Source organism: Ixodes scapularis, unplaced genomic scaffold (genome assembly GCF_016920785.2).
Source record: "Ixodes scapularis isolate PalLabHiFi unplaced genomic scaffold, ASM1692078v2 PGA_scaffold4__175_contigs__length_147842914, whole genome shotgun sequence".
NCBI lineage: Eukaryota > Metazoa > Arthropoda > Arachnida > Ixodida > Ixodidae > Ixodes > Ixodes scapularis.
In genome coordinates this window covers 17,854,741-17,867,904 of record NW_024609879.1, presented here as the reverse complement: position 1 = coordinate 17,867,904, position 13,164 = coordinate 17,854,741, and the positions used below count along the sequence as shown (strand labels likewise).

The 13,164-nt window shown below is 44.7% G+C and overlaps 1 protein-coding gene across 1 annotated transcript in view; it reads right to left on the bottom strand.

Moving 5' to 3' along the window:
* Positions 1-8,607, bottom strand: part of LOC115312900 (alanine--glyoxylate aminotransferase 2, mitochondrial) — a 36,161-nt gene extending 27,554 nt beyond the window's left edge. Inside the window, exon 1 of the mRNA XM_042293454.1 lies at positions 8,539-8,607. The gene's annotated coding sequence lies outside the window, so the exon portion shown is untranslated. The remainder of the gene's footprint in view (positions 1-8,538) is intronic.
* Between the last annotated feature and the right edge of the window lie 4,557 nt (positions 8,608-13,164).

Genomic DNA, 13,164 nt, shown 5'->3' with positions numbered 1-13,164 from the left:
CTAACTTCAGATAGTAGAGATTTTAGAGCCGTTCGGAAGGTGAGAGACAAACTGGATAGCTATTGTTTAGTGTTGTTGGAAACAGATAAGTCGGGGAAGTTCAACGTCCCCTTCCCGTTCCAAAAAAAAAAAAAAGAAAAGAAAAACAACTATACTAGTTACGAAGATTTGAAAGGATTGCGACTCTCCGTCTGGTAAGCAAAATAAGAAGTGCAAAAGAAAGTTCGTTAAGTGTAAAGTTATTAGTTATTACTGAAGGACCCAGCAGCGTAGACTTTCCATTTTCCCGGGGAGGCGGGGGAGGGGGGGGGGGGGATCTTTGGGGGGGCGGGGGGTGCTTTTCTGCGCGATTGTTTTTACACCGTCAATTATCAGTAGCTTATTTTAGGGTGTACATCTTAGAGCGTACGCACATCGCCATGTGTCCGTCGCTGTGTGTCAATGTCAATCACCGTGCAAGCGTCGTAGCCGTGTGTTCATCGCCGATACCACGGCGCATGCGCTGGCGAGCACAGATCTGAAAAATTCTCGGTAAGGATCACGGCCCGGGGGGGGGGGGGGAGGGGAGGCACAAGCCCCGATGCCCTCCCTCCCCCCCCCCCCCCCCGTAGTCTATTCCTATGGAAGGACCTCAAGGGTGATTTGCCCTTGAGGTCTCCAGGTGAAGGGTTTTCTCAGTTCATACCTGCCAAGTGCGGAGAAACCAAATCTGCGAGAATTTCTAAGCCGGGGGGGGGGGGGGGGGGGGGGGCGGGTTTTTAAAAATATATATTGATAAAAAATTTCCATGAAGGCAACGTTATTACATTTATATTGCCCTGCTCATGCGAGCGAGATACAGCTGTGCCTCGTTATCATTGCAGCCGTTTGTTGCAACGGCAGAGACTCCTTGTTTAAAGGGGCACTGACACATCAAAATCATTGTTTTTTTATTACCCGAAACGATTGATAACGATGCCAGGACATTACCCTCAAAGTTTGAAATTTGGGAATTCAGTATTTATGAAGTAAAAAAACAATTTCCAAATGCCGAATTCGAAGTTCCCGCGCGATCGGCGCCGGTGCCTTGACGTCAAATATTGCGGAGTCCTGAGAGTCCACTTTCTTTCACCACTCCCTGCTGTTGCCATGGCGACCCAAAGCGAGGAGGAAAGGAGCGAGCGCCGGCGTTGCGGCGGACCGGTTTTGAGCGGTTTCGCCTGTTGTCCGTTGGAGGATACAAATCCACTAGGAGACGGCTCCACAACGAACTCCCGATTTTTGGTATTTCAAAAAGAAGGGCCGTAGTGCGTTCGCAATTGCGTTAAAACACATGTTTTAGGATTGCCGTCATTAAATGTTATAAAGATGTTGCCTACAAAGCTTCTAAATTTCATGATTCTTGACGTCACGAATCAAAAGAAGCGAGAAGGCGAGAGGCGCGAGAATCAAACGCCAAAATAAAAAGGCGCGCGCGCGCGCGGAAAGATTTTTTTTCGCGATGCGTTTTTTTTTGCGTGTCTATGACTGCAACTTGCATCGTTTTAGACAATAAAAATAAATACGACCTTTGGGGTGTCAGTGCCCCTTTAAGTAATTTGAGTTCTCCGGGAGATTTTTCTGTCAATCGTACAACCGTACAAATTGGTCAAAATTCGGGAGTCTCCCGGGTAATACGGGAGACTTGGCAGGTATGTCCGTTTATTCAGAAAGGTTTGGTATGTATGACACATTTAGCATTACTTTGGTCGAGGAGTGCTGACCAGTGGGTTTACCACAGTTGATCGAATGCCGTTTCATCGAAGCACGTTTTAGAGAATGGGCACGTTTTATCGAAGCACGGTTTAAAGAAAGCACAGCCTCAGTTTAGAGAAACGCCATTTATCGAAAAGGGGACGCTTTGTTAAAAAAGGCTTTCCTACTTCTCGCGTGTATCACTGGTGCGCGTGTTAAGAAATGCCCTCTGCGGTAAAACGGCGTTCGCTAAAACAAGCTTCTCTAAACCGCATGCCTCCGCTGACCAGTTGCTAACCGAGATTTTTTTCATGTCGCCATTAAAGCGCTTTTACGTCGGTACTTTCGCGTTAGAGGACATCACATAATGTGCGATAGAAAACGGTACGATCGATGCTACATGGCCTCTTTTTTGTGGACATCAATAAAAAAAGTATTTGTCTTCACTTCGCATTACATGTTTTACAACGGAAGTTCCTATTTGGTTATGATATTATATATATATACAGATATTTAAATTACCGAATAACAATAACGTCGAAATATCCTAATTGCTTTCAGAACTTGCGTCGATTTTTGCTCGCATAGTGAATAAGATTAGTTCAAAATATACCCGAAACGAAAAGCTGGTATGTGTATTCTCTGAGCTGTTACTGTCCTAGCGGTCTAACGTTCAGGAAGGGCTATTTTCATGTGTTTTGTACTGGTTGTCTTGAGCTGCAGAGCATTTTAATGTCGAAATTAAGAAGAAAAGAAAACAGCATGATCCCTTTAGCTTTGCTAAACCAGATTAACCGCGCCTTCCCGCAACTATATGCATTTGGCAATTTTATCCACTGCCGGGCGTGAGAGACGGAGCTTGCGTACACTCTCGCGAGGCGAGCTGAAACGGACATGGCGTCAAGCAAAAATAAGAACGAATATAAGGGGAAAAAAATATCTCCGCTATAAAACACTTGTTTCCGTAGAGATCGTAGAACATAGGTTCAATTGGAGTGCCTTCATGCACACGTGCGGTTGTAGAGTTAAGACATCTCCACAAATTTGCCGCCCAGCATCTTTTTTTTTTTTTTTTTTTTTTTTGTATAGTCGCTTTGAGGGGTATTGATAACTGCGAGCCACGAACAAAAAGGATTCGCTAGCAACCGTCAGGAGTGCGAACGGTAAAGGCTCGTTCACACTCTTGCGACCGAGTAAGACCGAGAAAAACCAGAGCGGTTTTTAAGCCTCTTGCGATGTCTTAGGACCAGGCTCCGCTGCATCGCATCCGGTCCTAAGAAGTCGCATAAGGCTTAAAAACCGGTCTGGTCTCTCTCAGTCTTACTCGGTCGCAAACATATTCTCACAAGCTGCAAATATTTATTTGGCTTAGCAAGTAGAATATGCTAACGAAATGTGATTATTATAGATCACAATATACCATTTCTCGGTTCTTCAAGATCATTTCCCTAGTCCTGAACGGTCGCGCTACGGGCCGCGGCTGCACGCCCACACCCCTGCCCTCGCAGCTGCGTGGGCGAGGGCAAAAAGCCGTGCGCTCGACTCAACACCCCCTAGAAGACAAGGCCGTAGCGCTCTTCTCGTGACGTCGCGAAGGAAGGCCACCGGGGGAGCGCGTCGAAGCGAAGGCAACGCGCGTGGATCGACCGTCGTAACGCGTTTTTAGTCACACACGCGTGTCTTATTAGCTAAAATGAAAGCTGCACATTGCAAAACGGGTCTAGAAAGCATTTTGTTACACGGGCAAAACATTGCACCGCTAAATGATAAGTACGAAATGGTACGAGGTGAGCGTATAAGAGAAAACATTGGGTTACGCAATTATTGCTGTAGGAATGCATATTTTACACAGAAATACTTCGACAAAATGGCGAGACACGCTGTGATTGGACACAGCAAAACAGATCGGTTAAAAATTAGGTAAACGTAGTCAACTTGGACACTTACGATCATGTAAGCGATGTTATCGCGTGCAGTCACTGAATTCTTGCATCATACCCCGGCCACATGGCAAAAGTAATGTAATATCGATCGAATGACATTATGGGGTCGACAAATCAGCTTGCGGCGCTCGTATAATCACTCAAGACCGCGAGCTAATTAGGTCCCATATCATTTAATGAAAATATACTAACTTTTCCGTGTGGCAAGTGTACTAAACTCACTATTTGCAGTCAACTAATTTACTTCTCCCTATGGGCTCGAGCTGCCTTAGAACAAAATATAACTTATTTTGTATACAATAATACAATTACCTTAATACAGTTAAGATTCTAGTATAAAAGTGGTAAAGGCAATAAAATAACATTAGTATAAAGAAACACATAAGCACAAACAACGCACTTTGTATAATCACACGAACTTGTTATTCACCTTCCAGTGAAAACTAGAATATTACCTCGCATATTTACAAATGTCGACGTAACCGCACACAGATAACGACGGGCAAGATGCCATTCTATCACGAAAAAAAAAACAAAAAAACTAACCCTACTACAGCACTTTACTCGCGTCCCACATGACCAAGAAAGCCCGTAAATACTGTAAAACCCTTTATTTTCGCGGCCCCTATTTTTCGCGAATCGGTCACAGATGACATAATCGCGACTACTAAATTTCGCGAATTCCAGACGCCTGCATTGAAAATCTTAAGGACCGAAATTTTCGCGCGCCCTTAAATTTCGCGAATTCTTCAATTCGTGAAATTCGCGAAAATTGAGGGCTCGTGAACATTAAGGGTTTTACAGTAAGTTGTTTCTCACCTGCCGATCGTATCCATACGTCCCACAATATCTGGCACGAAAACATTTGAACACGATAGACCTCTCTCTCTCTCTCTCTGTCGAGAGAGAGAGAGGTTTATCGATAACCGAACAGTGTCATCGTTGGCTAGTTGCCACACATGTCACTCAAACCGTAGCAGGACTTGTTCCGCGAATCCACGTAAATGACGTAGTATCAAGCGAACATAAAAAAAAAAGAAACTACCAGAGACTGCGGTGACGACCAAGAAACGACGGGAAGGATCAAAAGAACCACACACACGCACACACGAGAGCAGCGGCAGCGGTGTGGGAGGCTTAACGTCGTCGACCCTTCTCTTGCTCGCGTGCGCTCCTTGCGGCGATGACTGGATCGTTTTCGGTTCCCTTCCCTTCTGAAAGTCTCTGCGTTCCTTTTTAGACAACCAACAGCTTACACACAACGGGAATTCACCAGAATCGGAGCCCGTACGAGGAAAGAAAACGTCGCAGCGGACCGGTTCATTCGAAAAGTGTGGGGAGCTGCGGGACTGCACGTTGTCCCGCGGTTACGGGGATAATCATAAATTTAAAATTGGTACTTTCGACCTCGGTAGCGAGTTGTATATTACGTTTATATTATATATGTATAATAAATTGTACAATACTGCGCTTTTAAACGCATAATAATGTCGGATAAACGCTCAAGACCACCACCACGCCACTCGACAAGAAACGTTTTTTTTTCACGTCGCTGCCAGAAATTTTCTCACGTAGTTGCGCGGCTTGCGCCATGGACTTCCTTCTCCAACATTGTGACGTAACCACTCGGAGGTGTTGCTCGACTACGGAGCTAGGTTGTGTCGTCTGCTACTGTACCGCCAACAGGAGAGCGATAGCTCTGAGTGTTGCACAGATGCGTGTTGCGGTACAACTCTGTACGTCTGTCCTGGAGGAACATAAAAAGATAGGCTCTTTGACCACCTCCTAAGCTAGCAAAAATAATGGACTGAAACGTTTCTGAAATAGCGGCCAGACATTAAAAAAGCATTTGTCACAGAACTTGGTTTCTGAAATGGCATATCTTTTTTAGCAAGAAATCACCTGCATGCTCACCACTGGGACGACGAAATCGTCACTATTTATTACGTCAAGTGTATTTGCACTGATGAAGAAAGATCTGAACCCATCCTTCTTCCAACGGCCTATGTCAAATAACAAAACACTTTTTTAAACATGTATGCACAAATAACTGATTTATTGCTACACTTGTATAAACACGTGAATTAAACGAAGTCAAACCGCATTTCTGATTAGATCTTGATGTCTACACCAACTACATTCATGTTTGTTTAGGGCTTCATTGAACCATAACTTCAACGATACTTCGATCTCACTAGAAACCTCAACGTGTGAAGCTTCCGCAGACGGTCGCTTGCGAGTATTCTCAATGTAAGACTTCAGAAGCTTTCGCTTGCCCCAGGGAGCTTGCTTTCGACTAGAGCACTGCATGGGCCCGGGCCAGTCGAAGGGCCCGAGCCCGGCCCAGCCCGAGGTCCGGGCTCGGGCCCGGTAGCACGCATTTTCTCGGGCCCGGGCCGGCGTCGGGCTTGAAAAAAACATTTTTCGTGTCGGCCCGGGCCGGCCCGGGCAGTCGTGTGCAGCAAATTTTAAAAACAAAAAGTGTGCTCATTGATCTTTTAGGGTCAATGAAAACAAACAAGCGAAGAGCAAAGTCACCACGGCGCCGTTCAAAATATATAACAAAAATACGTCTTGCACTTGGAAAGCTTCTAAGTGACTAAAAGAAAACGTATGTACTCTGGCAGCGCGTTAGGAGAGCGAATGCTTTATGCTTAGACAGTTCTTAGATTGAAGCCTGCAAACATTTTCGGGATCATGTTTATAATCTGTCGGGCTCAAGCCGGGCTCAGCCTCATTTTTCCTTTTTTCATTTTTTGACGTGCTTGGGTTTATGTTTAAAATTTTTGTCGGACTCGGGCCGGGCCCGGGCCGTGTCTTTACCGGGTCGGGCCGAGCCTAGAAATTCCGGCCCGTCCAGTGCTCTACTTTCGATCCATGACACCAAAGGCGAATGCAACATTTCCGAGCGACGCAAATTCGGACGCCCAAAACGCGAAGCGCAGCTGCGTTAAACCAGCACCACAGGGAGATCTATCCACCAAAGAACCAGGAAAGTGAGACTCGCACACTGACTTGCAGAATGAAACAGGATACGGGCGCGGAAGAACACCTTCACGGTACGATCGCCGAACGGACGATTTCGTGGACAGCGAGCGCGGCCTCACGGGAGAGAGAGATACCTTAAAAACAATGAAAACAGGCACCGACACATTGGTTCTTTTAATTCGCTGTAGTTACGGAACAGATCGACTTACATGAATAATTTCGATATTATTCGATTCCGTAATAAATTTAGAAGACATTCAATGAAATACTTTATCTGTTTACATTTAGATAATTTTGTAAATTCGCTCCGAACGCAAGAGGGCCGAATTAGCCGATTTTGGCTTATTTTTGACCATTTTCATTTTTAAAAGAATACGATTAAATTTATAATAAAACATTTCTTCCATTTAATGTCTCGAAAATGCCTCAATGTCTTTAAAGCCGGAATTCGCAAGGAGATCCGCGCAGCCGTTATTGTATATGTGACAATTTTTCGAAGATGACGAAAAACCTTATGTATTCTCTATGGGGCTCTGAGGTGCGCCCCCTCTCTTCCTTTCATAATAAAAACCGAAAAAAGAAACTGCTGACCTTACAATGTACAAAGAGAACAACAAAGAGACAACAACAACAACAACAAAGAGAACAAAAACGTCAAACCAAGGTACCAACTGGCTGTCACTCCGATTGCCTACCCCCTGACACTTCTGCGGTGAACTACAGAAAACAGATTTTGCTTGGATACCCTAGTTTATATTTAAAAAAAAATGAAAAAGATCCAGGTTTTTGCCGCCTCTCAACTTGTACGTCGTGTTCCGGGTCACGTGCGCAGTGACGTCACTTGAGTAGGCGCGGGGTTCCGGAAAAGTGCTCTCCTTAGAGCCATCAGTGAGCAGCGAGAACTCATCCGCTCGCGACCGCGTGACCACGTGCTGGCGGGCGCCGCGCGAACAATATGGTGAAAGGAGGAAAGTCTCATTAGGGTCCGGCCATACACGTCCGGCCCTGTCCCCCTTCCCCTCCGGCTTCTGGCGGCTGTTACGGTTTTGTGGACCTAGGATAGATGGCGGCACTAAAACTCCGTATAATACAAGTTTTGTTGATGATACCAGGTTTTTGACGCATTTATATATATATATGTTGGAACGACAAGATTTATAGAAAAGTTACCTTTTATTGAGCAGGTATTCGCACAACTTGCTATCTTTCTACAAGATTCCCCACTGACGTCACGCCGCGTGTTTCTCATGGCCGCCGCTCGCGGCTGCAGGTCGGGGAATATTTTAAGTTTTGCCTCGCTATTACGCGGCGGAATCGCAACATTTCGATGAGAAGAGGTGTGTTTTCTGTCATTTGTGACAAGGTGAACATCAAAAGCAGAAGATGCCAATTCTTTCAACGTTAAAATCGTTGCACAGCACCCTTACAGCCGGAATTCGCAAGAAGATCCGCGCAGCCGTTATTATTCGAATTTTTCGGAGATAGCGAAAAACCTCATGTATTCTCTATGGGGCTCTGAGGTGCGCCCTTTCTTAAAAGTAAACCCTATCTACCTCGAGACCTCGGTTTACACCAACCCTGTTCTTGCATTTTGCATCGATGATTTTGTGCAAGATTAATTTGCTAGTCGAAGAAAATCAGCTTCCTAACCCAAATTTTGTGCCTTGTTGGCATTTAAGGAAGTGAGCACGCTTGCATCAATAATAACTCGTTGCTATGACGATAAATCCACGCGTGTTGCCTTCTCTTCTGCGCTCCAGCGCAGCCCCGATGGCTTTCTTTTTGGCCATGCGGAAAGAGCGCGGAGCTAGTCTAGGAAGTGTTGGTACTACAGACTGCCGCTGTAATAGAGAAGAAGTAATGGAAACTATCCGAGGTGTGAAGTAGGGCATACCCGGTACGGCTCCGGTGTGAAGTTGCACGGCGGCATCTGGGGCTCGGCTGCTGTGGCCACATGCCTCGTCAGGGCTGCAGTGCAAAAAGGGTACCGGACGGGCATTGATCAAGTAATGTGGAGCAGTGGAAAAATGACAAGGATGTAAAGCAATAAAAAATACAAGGGTATATCGCCTTCCACAAGAAAATAAACTTCCGCGAGGAAACAGGCTTTAAGAAAAACATTCCTCCAACAGTTTCTTGGAAGACCATGGACGGGGATCATACCGTCCTGCGATATGTAACTATAATACTATCGCGTAATGCACTGGAAAGGTAACTCCGGTATATTCTCTCGAGTTTAGGGTAGTGACTGTTTTTAGCGAAGGAAGTGTCCCTGCATTATGAGGTGTAAGTTTTCTTCCGGTGCCTTTTGTAGTTTTCGAGATATCCTATCTCAAACGTATTGTTTCGGACGTTGACGCCGAAACCGAAACCACTGGGTCAAGCTTGATGGCAACACTTGTGATCATCTGCATGGCCATCGTGTGGCGCGAAGTTCGTTCTGCTGTATTGCAAAACGTTCGACTGGTCTATAGTCACAAGAACAGTGGCGACCAGTCAGGTAAGAGGCTATGGCTGTTTTACTGCTTTGCTTTGCAAATGTCGAACATTTGTAACAAATATAAATACACATTCATAAAGTTGCCGGCCGAAAAGCGAGTTTGCCACGATGAACGCAGGCTCAGAATGAGACCCCACTTATTGTCTGAGAACAACAATCGTGGTGGTGTGCAATTCACATTGCAGAGGCGTTGTGGGAGCTAATCGTAAGCTCGCGCTGAGCAGGAACGGACTGAACTACGGCCGCCAGTGAACGCCATTTACGGCACCGCGACGCGCTTCAGCAAGAAAGGAATAAATAATCTTTGTGCGTGATCGCCCAATAGCACTTACTAACTATACGGCCGCTAAAACATAACAAGCAGAAATGGTCCGCTGAGACAGCTGAAAACGCATCAAAAAAACACGGCGAAAAAAGTGGCAATACGAACAAGAAACCTCCTTGAAAACGAAGATGACACCAAGGCACAAGGTTGCTTGACAAACAGCCAGTCTGCTGAATGCTCAATGAGAAGCTGGTAGTAGCATTTTTAATATCGGTTTTATAGAGTGGATCGTGGTTTCCCATTAGTGTAATATTTTGGCAGTGCTCGAAAATCGATATCAGTCATTTTACTATGGTTCGCCTTTTGACCGAAGTTACCATTTAAAACTTCCAGGGCTATCAACCAGTGCCTTGGCTAAATTGACCCTTTACAAGGTTTAACCAGTATTGCCAATTTTCAAAGGCAGATTGACTTTTTGCAGAAATAATATTTAAAGCTTCCAGTTTTCTCTGGATTGGTATGTTCCAACACTTCCATGACAGCTTGCTCTGGGTGGTTGTGTTTCGTTATTTATATAACAATTTGCTTTTAATTAGTGTGTTCCAATAGTTATATGACAGCTCGCTTCGAATAGGAGTCTTCCAATACTTGTATGACAGCTTGCTTTAAATTGGTGTGGTCCAAAGATAGGCAAAATACTTGCAAAAACGTATCAAAATACAAATACAAAATACTTAAACAAAAATTAATTTATTTGCATATCCAACTGCACGTTTCAGAAAAAAAGTTAAATATAACATAAAGATACAACAAAGGATATTTGATCATCTTTAAATCTTTCTAGATATACAATTTGCTTCCACCAATTTGAGATATTAGACTTAAACTTACTCCCCTCCTTTCCCCACAAAAAAATAAACAAATAAATAAATAGAGACCATGCCCAAATTAGAAATAAAGTTGCAGCTTGAAAAGTTAAAGTTATTTGGTCTATGATAGGCCGGTACAAGACTTGCTGCGCAAAGTCCAGCAGGTTTTGTGGTTTTTCCATCCCTCTCATCGCAAAGAGCGCCCAAAATCGAATTCGATTGCGAACAACAGTGCACAAAATACTATTTGGGCAGCTTCTAAAAAACAAGTATTTGAAATACTAATTTTGATATTCTGGGTTCAGAAAACATTGTTCAACAAAATTAGCTTTGTTAAATAAAAGAAAAAACGCATTAGAAATCTTTGAAAAAAAAAAAAAAAAGAGCTTGTATAGTTGGCATTTTGATAAATTACCCGAGACTGAAGCGAAGACTTGGTCACTGTAATTTCGTAGTTGGCGTGTTCGTTGACTTTTTTTTAACATATGATTTTATTACATTTTTTAAGTGAATGCTATATAGGAACCGAGAAAATAAAACCTCACTATAGACGGCTTGACGAGCTCTCGGCTTCTATACATTCTGCAGCAGCAGAGGAACAGGAACGTTTAAACAAAGTAGACAATTTATCACTCTACACTTGGCCAACCCCCCCCCCCCCCCCCCCCCCAATCTTAAAAAAAAGAAAGCAATAGAAGTTTTGCATTCTTCGCAGGACGGTAGTTGCAAGATTTTCCATGCGCCAGCTCGCTGACGTTGGTCGGTGTGCTTAAGTTAATTTATTTGGCTACAGATGCAAAACAGTCAGGGCAAGAGCATATCGCAGGTGACGGAGATGTTTGCGTACATCAGAACAACCAGCATGTCGTTTATTAGAGGCTTTAGAAACATCACAGAACTTGTGACGCCTTGTGGAAGCCGAACGTGTTTTGTGCGCCGGTCACATCATTGTGTGTAGCAAAATAGTTTTGTGGGTGGGTGAAAATATTGTGGTGTTTGCGCTGTGCTTGGTTTAAAACGTGAGTCACGCATGGTGACCGTCAAGCTCCGGTAGGGCAACGCTCACTGTATCAATGTCTCTGTGTCAGAGGCTCGCAGCTCACTGCACACCGTCGCGGCTTTAGTGCACTGCAACACGTGAGGCATTGCGACCAAAAGTTCGAGCATACCTTTAAACATGTATTCCAGCGTACGCCAGGTTTGTTGTCGTGTCCACGGTAGCCTATGGTAACGCAATGCAAGGACTGCATAGCAACGGCATCGGCATGTTCGGCGGTCTTATTTATTGCTCTACCAAAAGAAACGTTCCAGTGTCGTGTTATTCGCATCGTCAAGACAGCCCTCAGCAAAACTGCCCGTTCTAAGCACACCTCACGGTCGGCACACAGACACGCTTAAAAATTCTACAAGCATTTCTTCATTTGCCTTTGGAATTAGCTGAAAGCAGGCATGCGTAGTCTGGCTTTTGAAAGCGCTTGGAGCCAACTATCATGTTTCTTGTCACGGTCTTTCAGGGCATAAAATGTGAACCCATTCCCGATGTCTATCGCTCGATACACCGTTGCGCAAGCAGTTCTCTTCTACTTTCCGGAAAGAGTAAACTTTTCCTAGATAATACGCAAGACTTTTGCACAACTAAGGAGAGCTTTTGCCGTCACGTTGAGCACAAAATCTGCTGGTGACCGGAGGACCCGAAACCCGCAGCATATGCGATCTACGAAAAGTTCCCAATGAAATGAGACATCAGAATAACCTTGTGCAGTGTTGTTGCAAAGCGGACCACAACAATTCCCATTTTAACGCATTCGCTCTTTCAGTGAGAACTGCATGATGCTTGAACACGCCGATCGAACAGCCGCACCAAGCGCGACGATCCCTTCCACCGTCTCCGCCACCGTCCCCGCTCCTCTGGTTTTTCGCTCGTCCGCTAGAGGGCGAGCGGCGGGCTGGAGTTGCGATATTAGATTCTGCACTATAAACATTTTGAACGACACTGTTGGATAATCAAAGCATTATAGATCCCATAATGAAAAGGTATATGCAATGTTCCTTAACCCGGGATAATTCATGGTGTTGATATAGAGAACTTAGTCTCATGATTCGGTAGGCCAACATTCCTTTACCGGTACGCAGCCGTGCTCTTGCAAATAGTGAAGATTCCTAATTCGTAGGTTGCGAGATTTCGCTGCCTATTACCCAGTCCTATGAAGGAAGAGGTTTTACGTCACTCTTTTGTTTTATGTGTTATGGATAGCTAATTGTAATGAGTATATTTTAATTTTGGAATAGGCTTTCTGTCTGCGAAATATATGGTGCACTTGCAATTATGCGCAGCATCCTCTTTTGAATCGGTTTCACTATCTCTAGGTTTGTTCCAGTGGTCATTCCCCGACCGACGAACAATGATTTAAATGAGAATAAAATAATAACTTTTACAGTATAATCTTCATCGAGGTATCCGAAGTATATATATATCGATGCCGACACATCAGTACTACCGTTTTTGATAACTTTTTAGATAAGTAATAGATATGTTCGTCCCAGGATATATTATGTCAATTGCACGCGCACTCGATGACATCAAGTGCGCGTGCGATTGTACTGAATCTTTATACAACCGTGTTCGCAACCGCTTTGCGAACGCGGATCCGCTTCCAGTGTGAATGCGGCGGTCACAGCTCCGGAAAAAAACGTACGAAATTACTGCGGCTGGGCTCTGTCGCCTCGGGTACACGTAATCTTCATTTGCAGCAGGAGTGACGGACGGCACCGGGCGAAGTTTGAAATGATGAAGAACGCTTATTTTGATGTTCCTGAGAACGCGACGAGTACAGGCGGCAACGTCGACTACACGCACCAGCGCGGGCACCGCCGAGCCGCCGAACA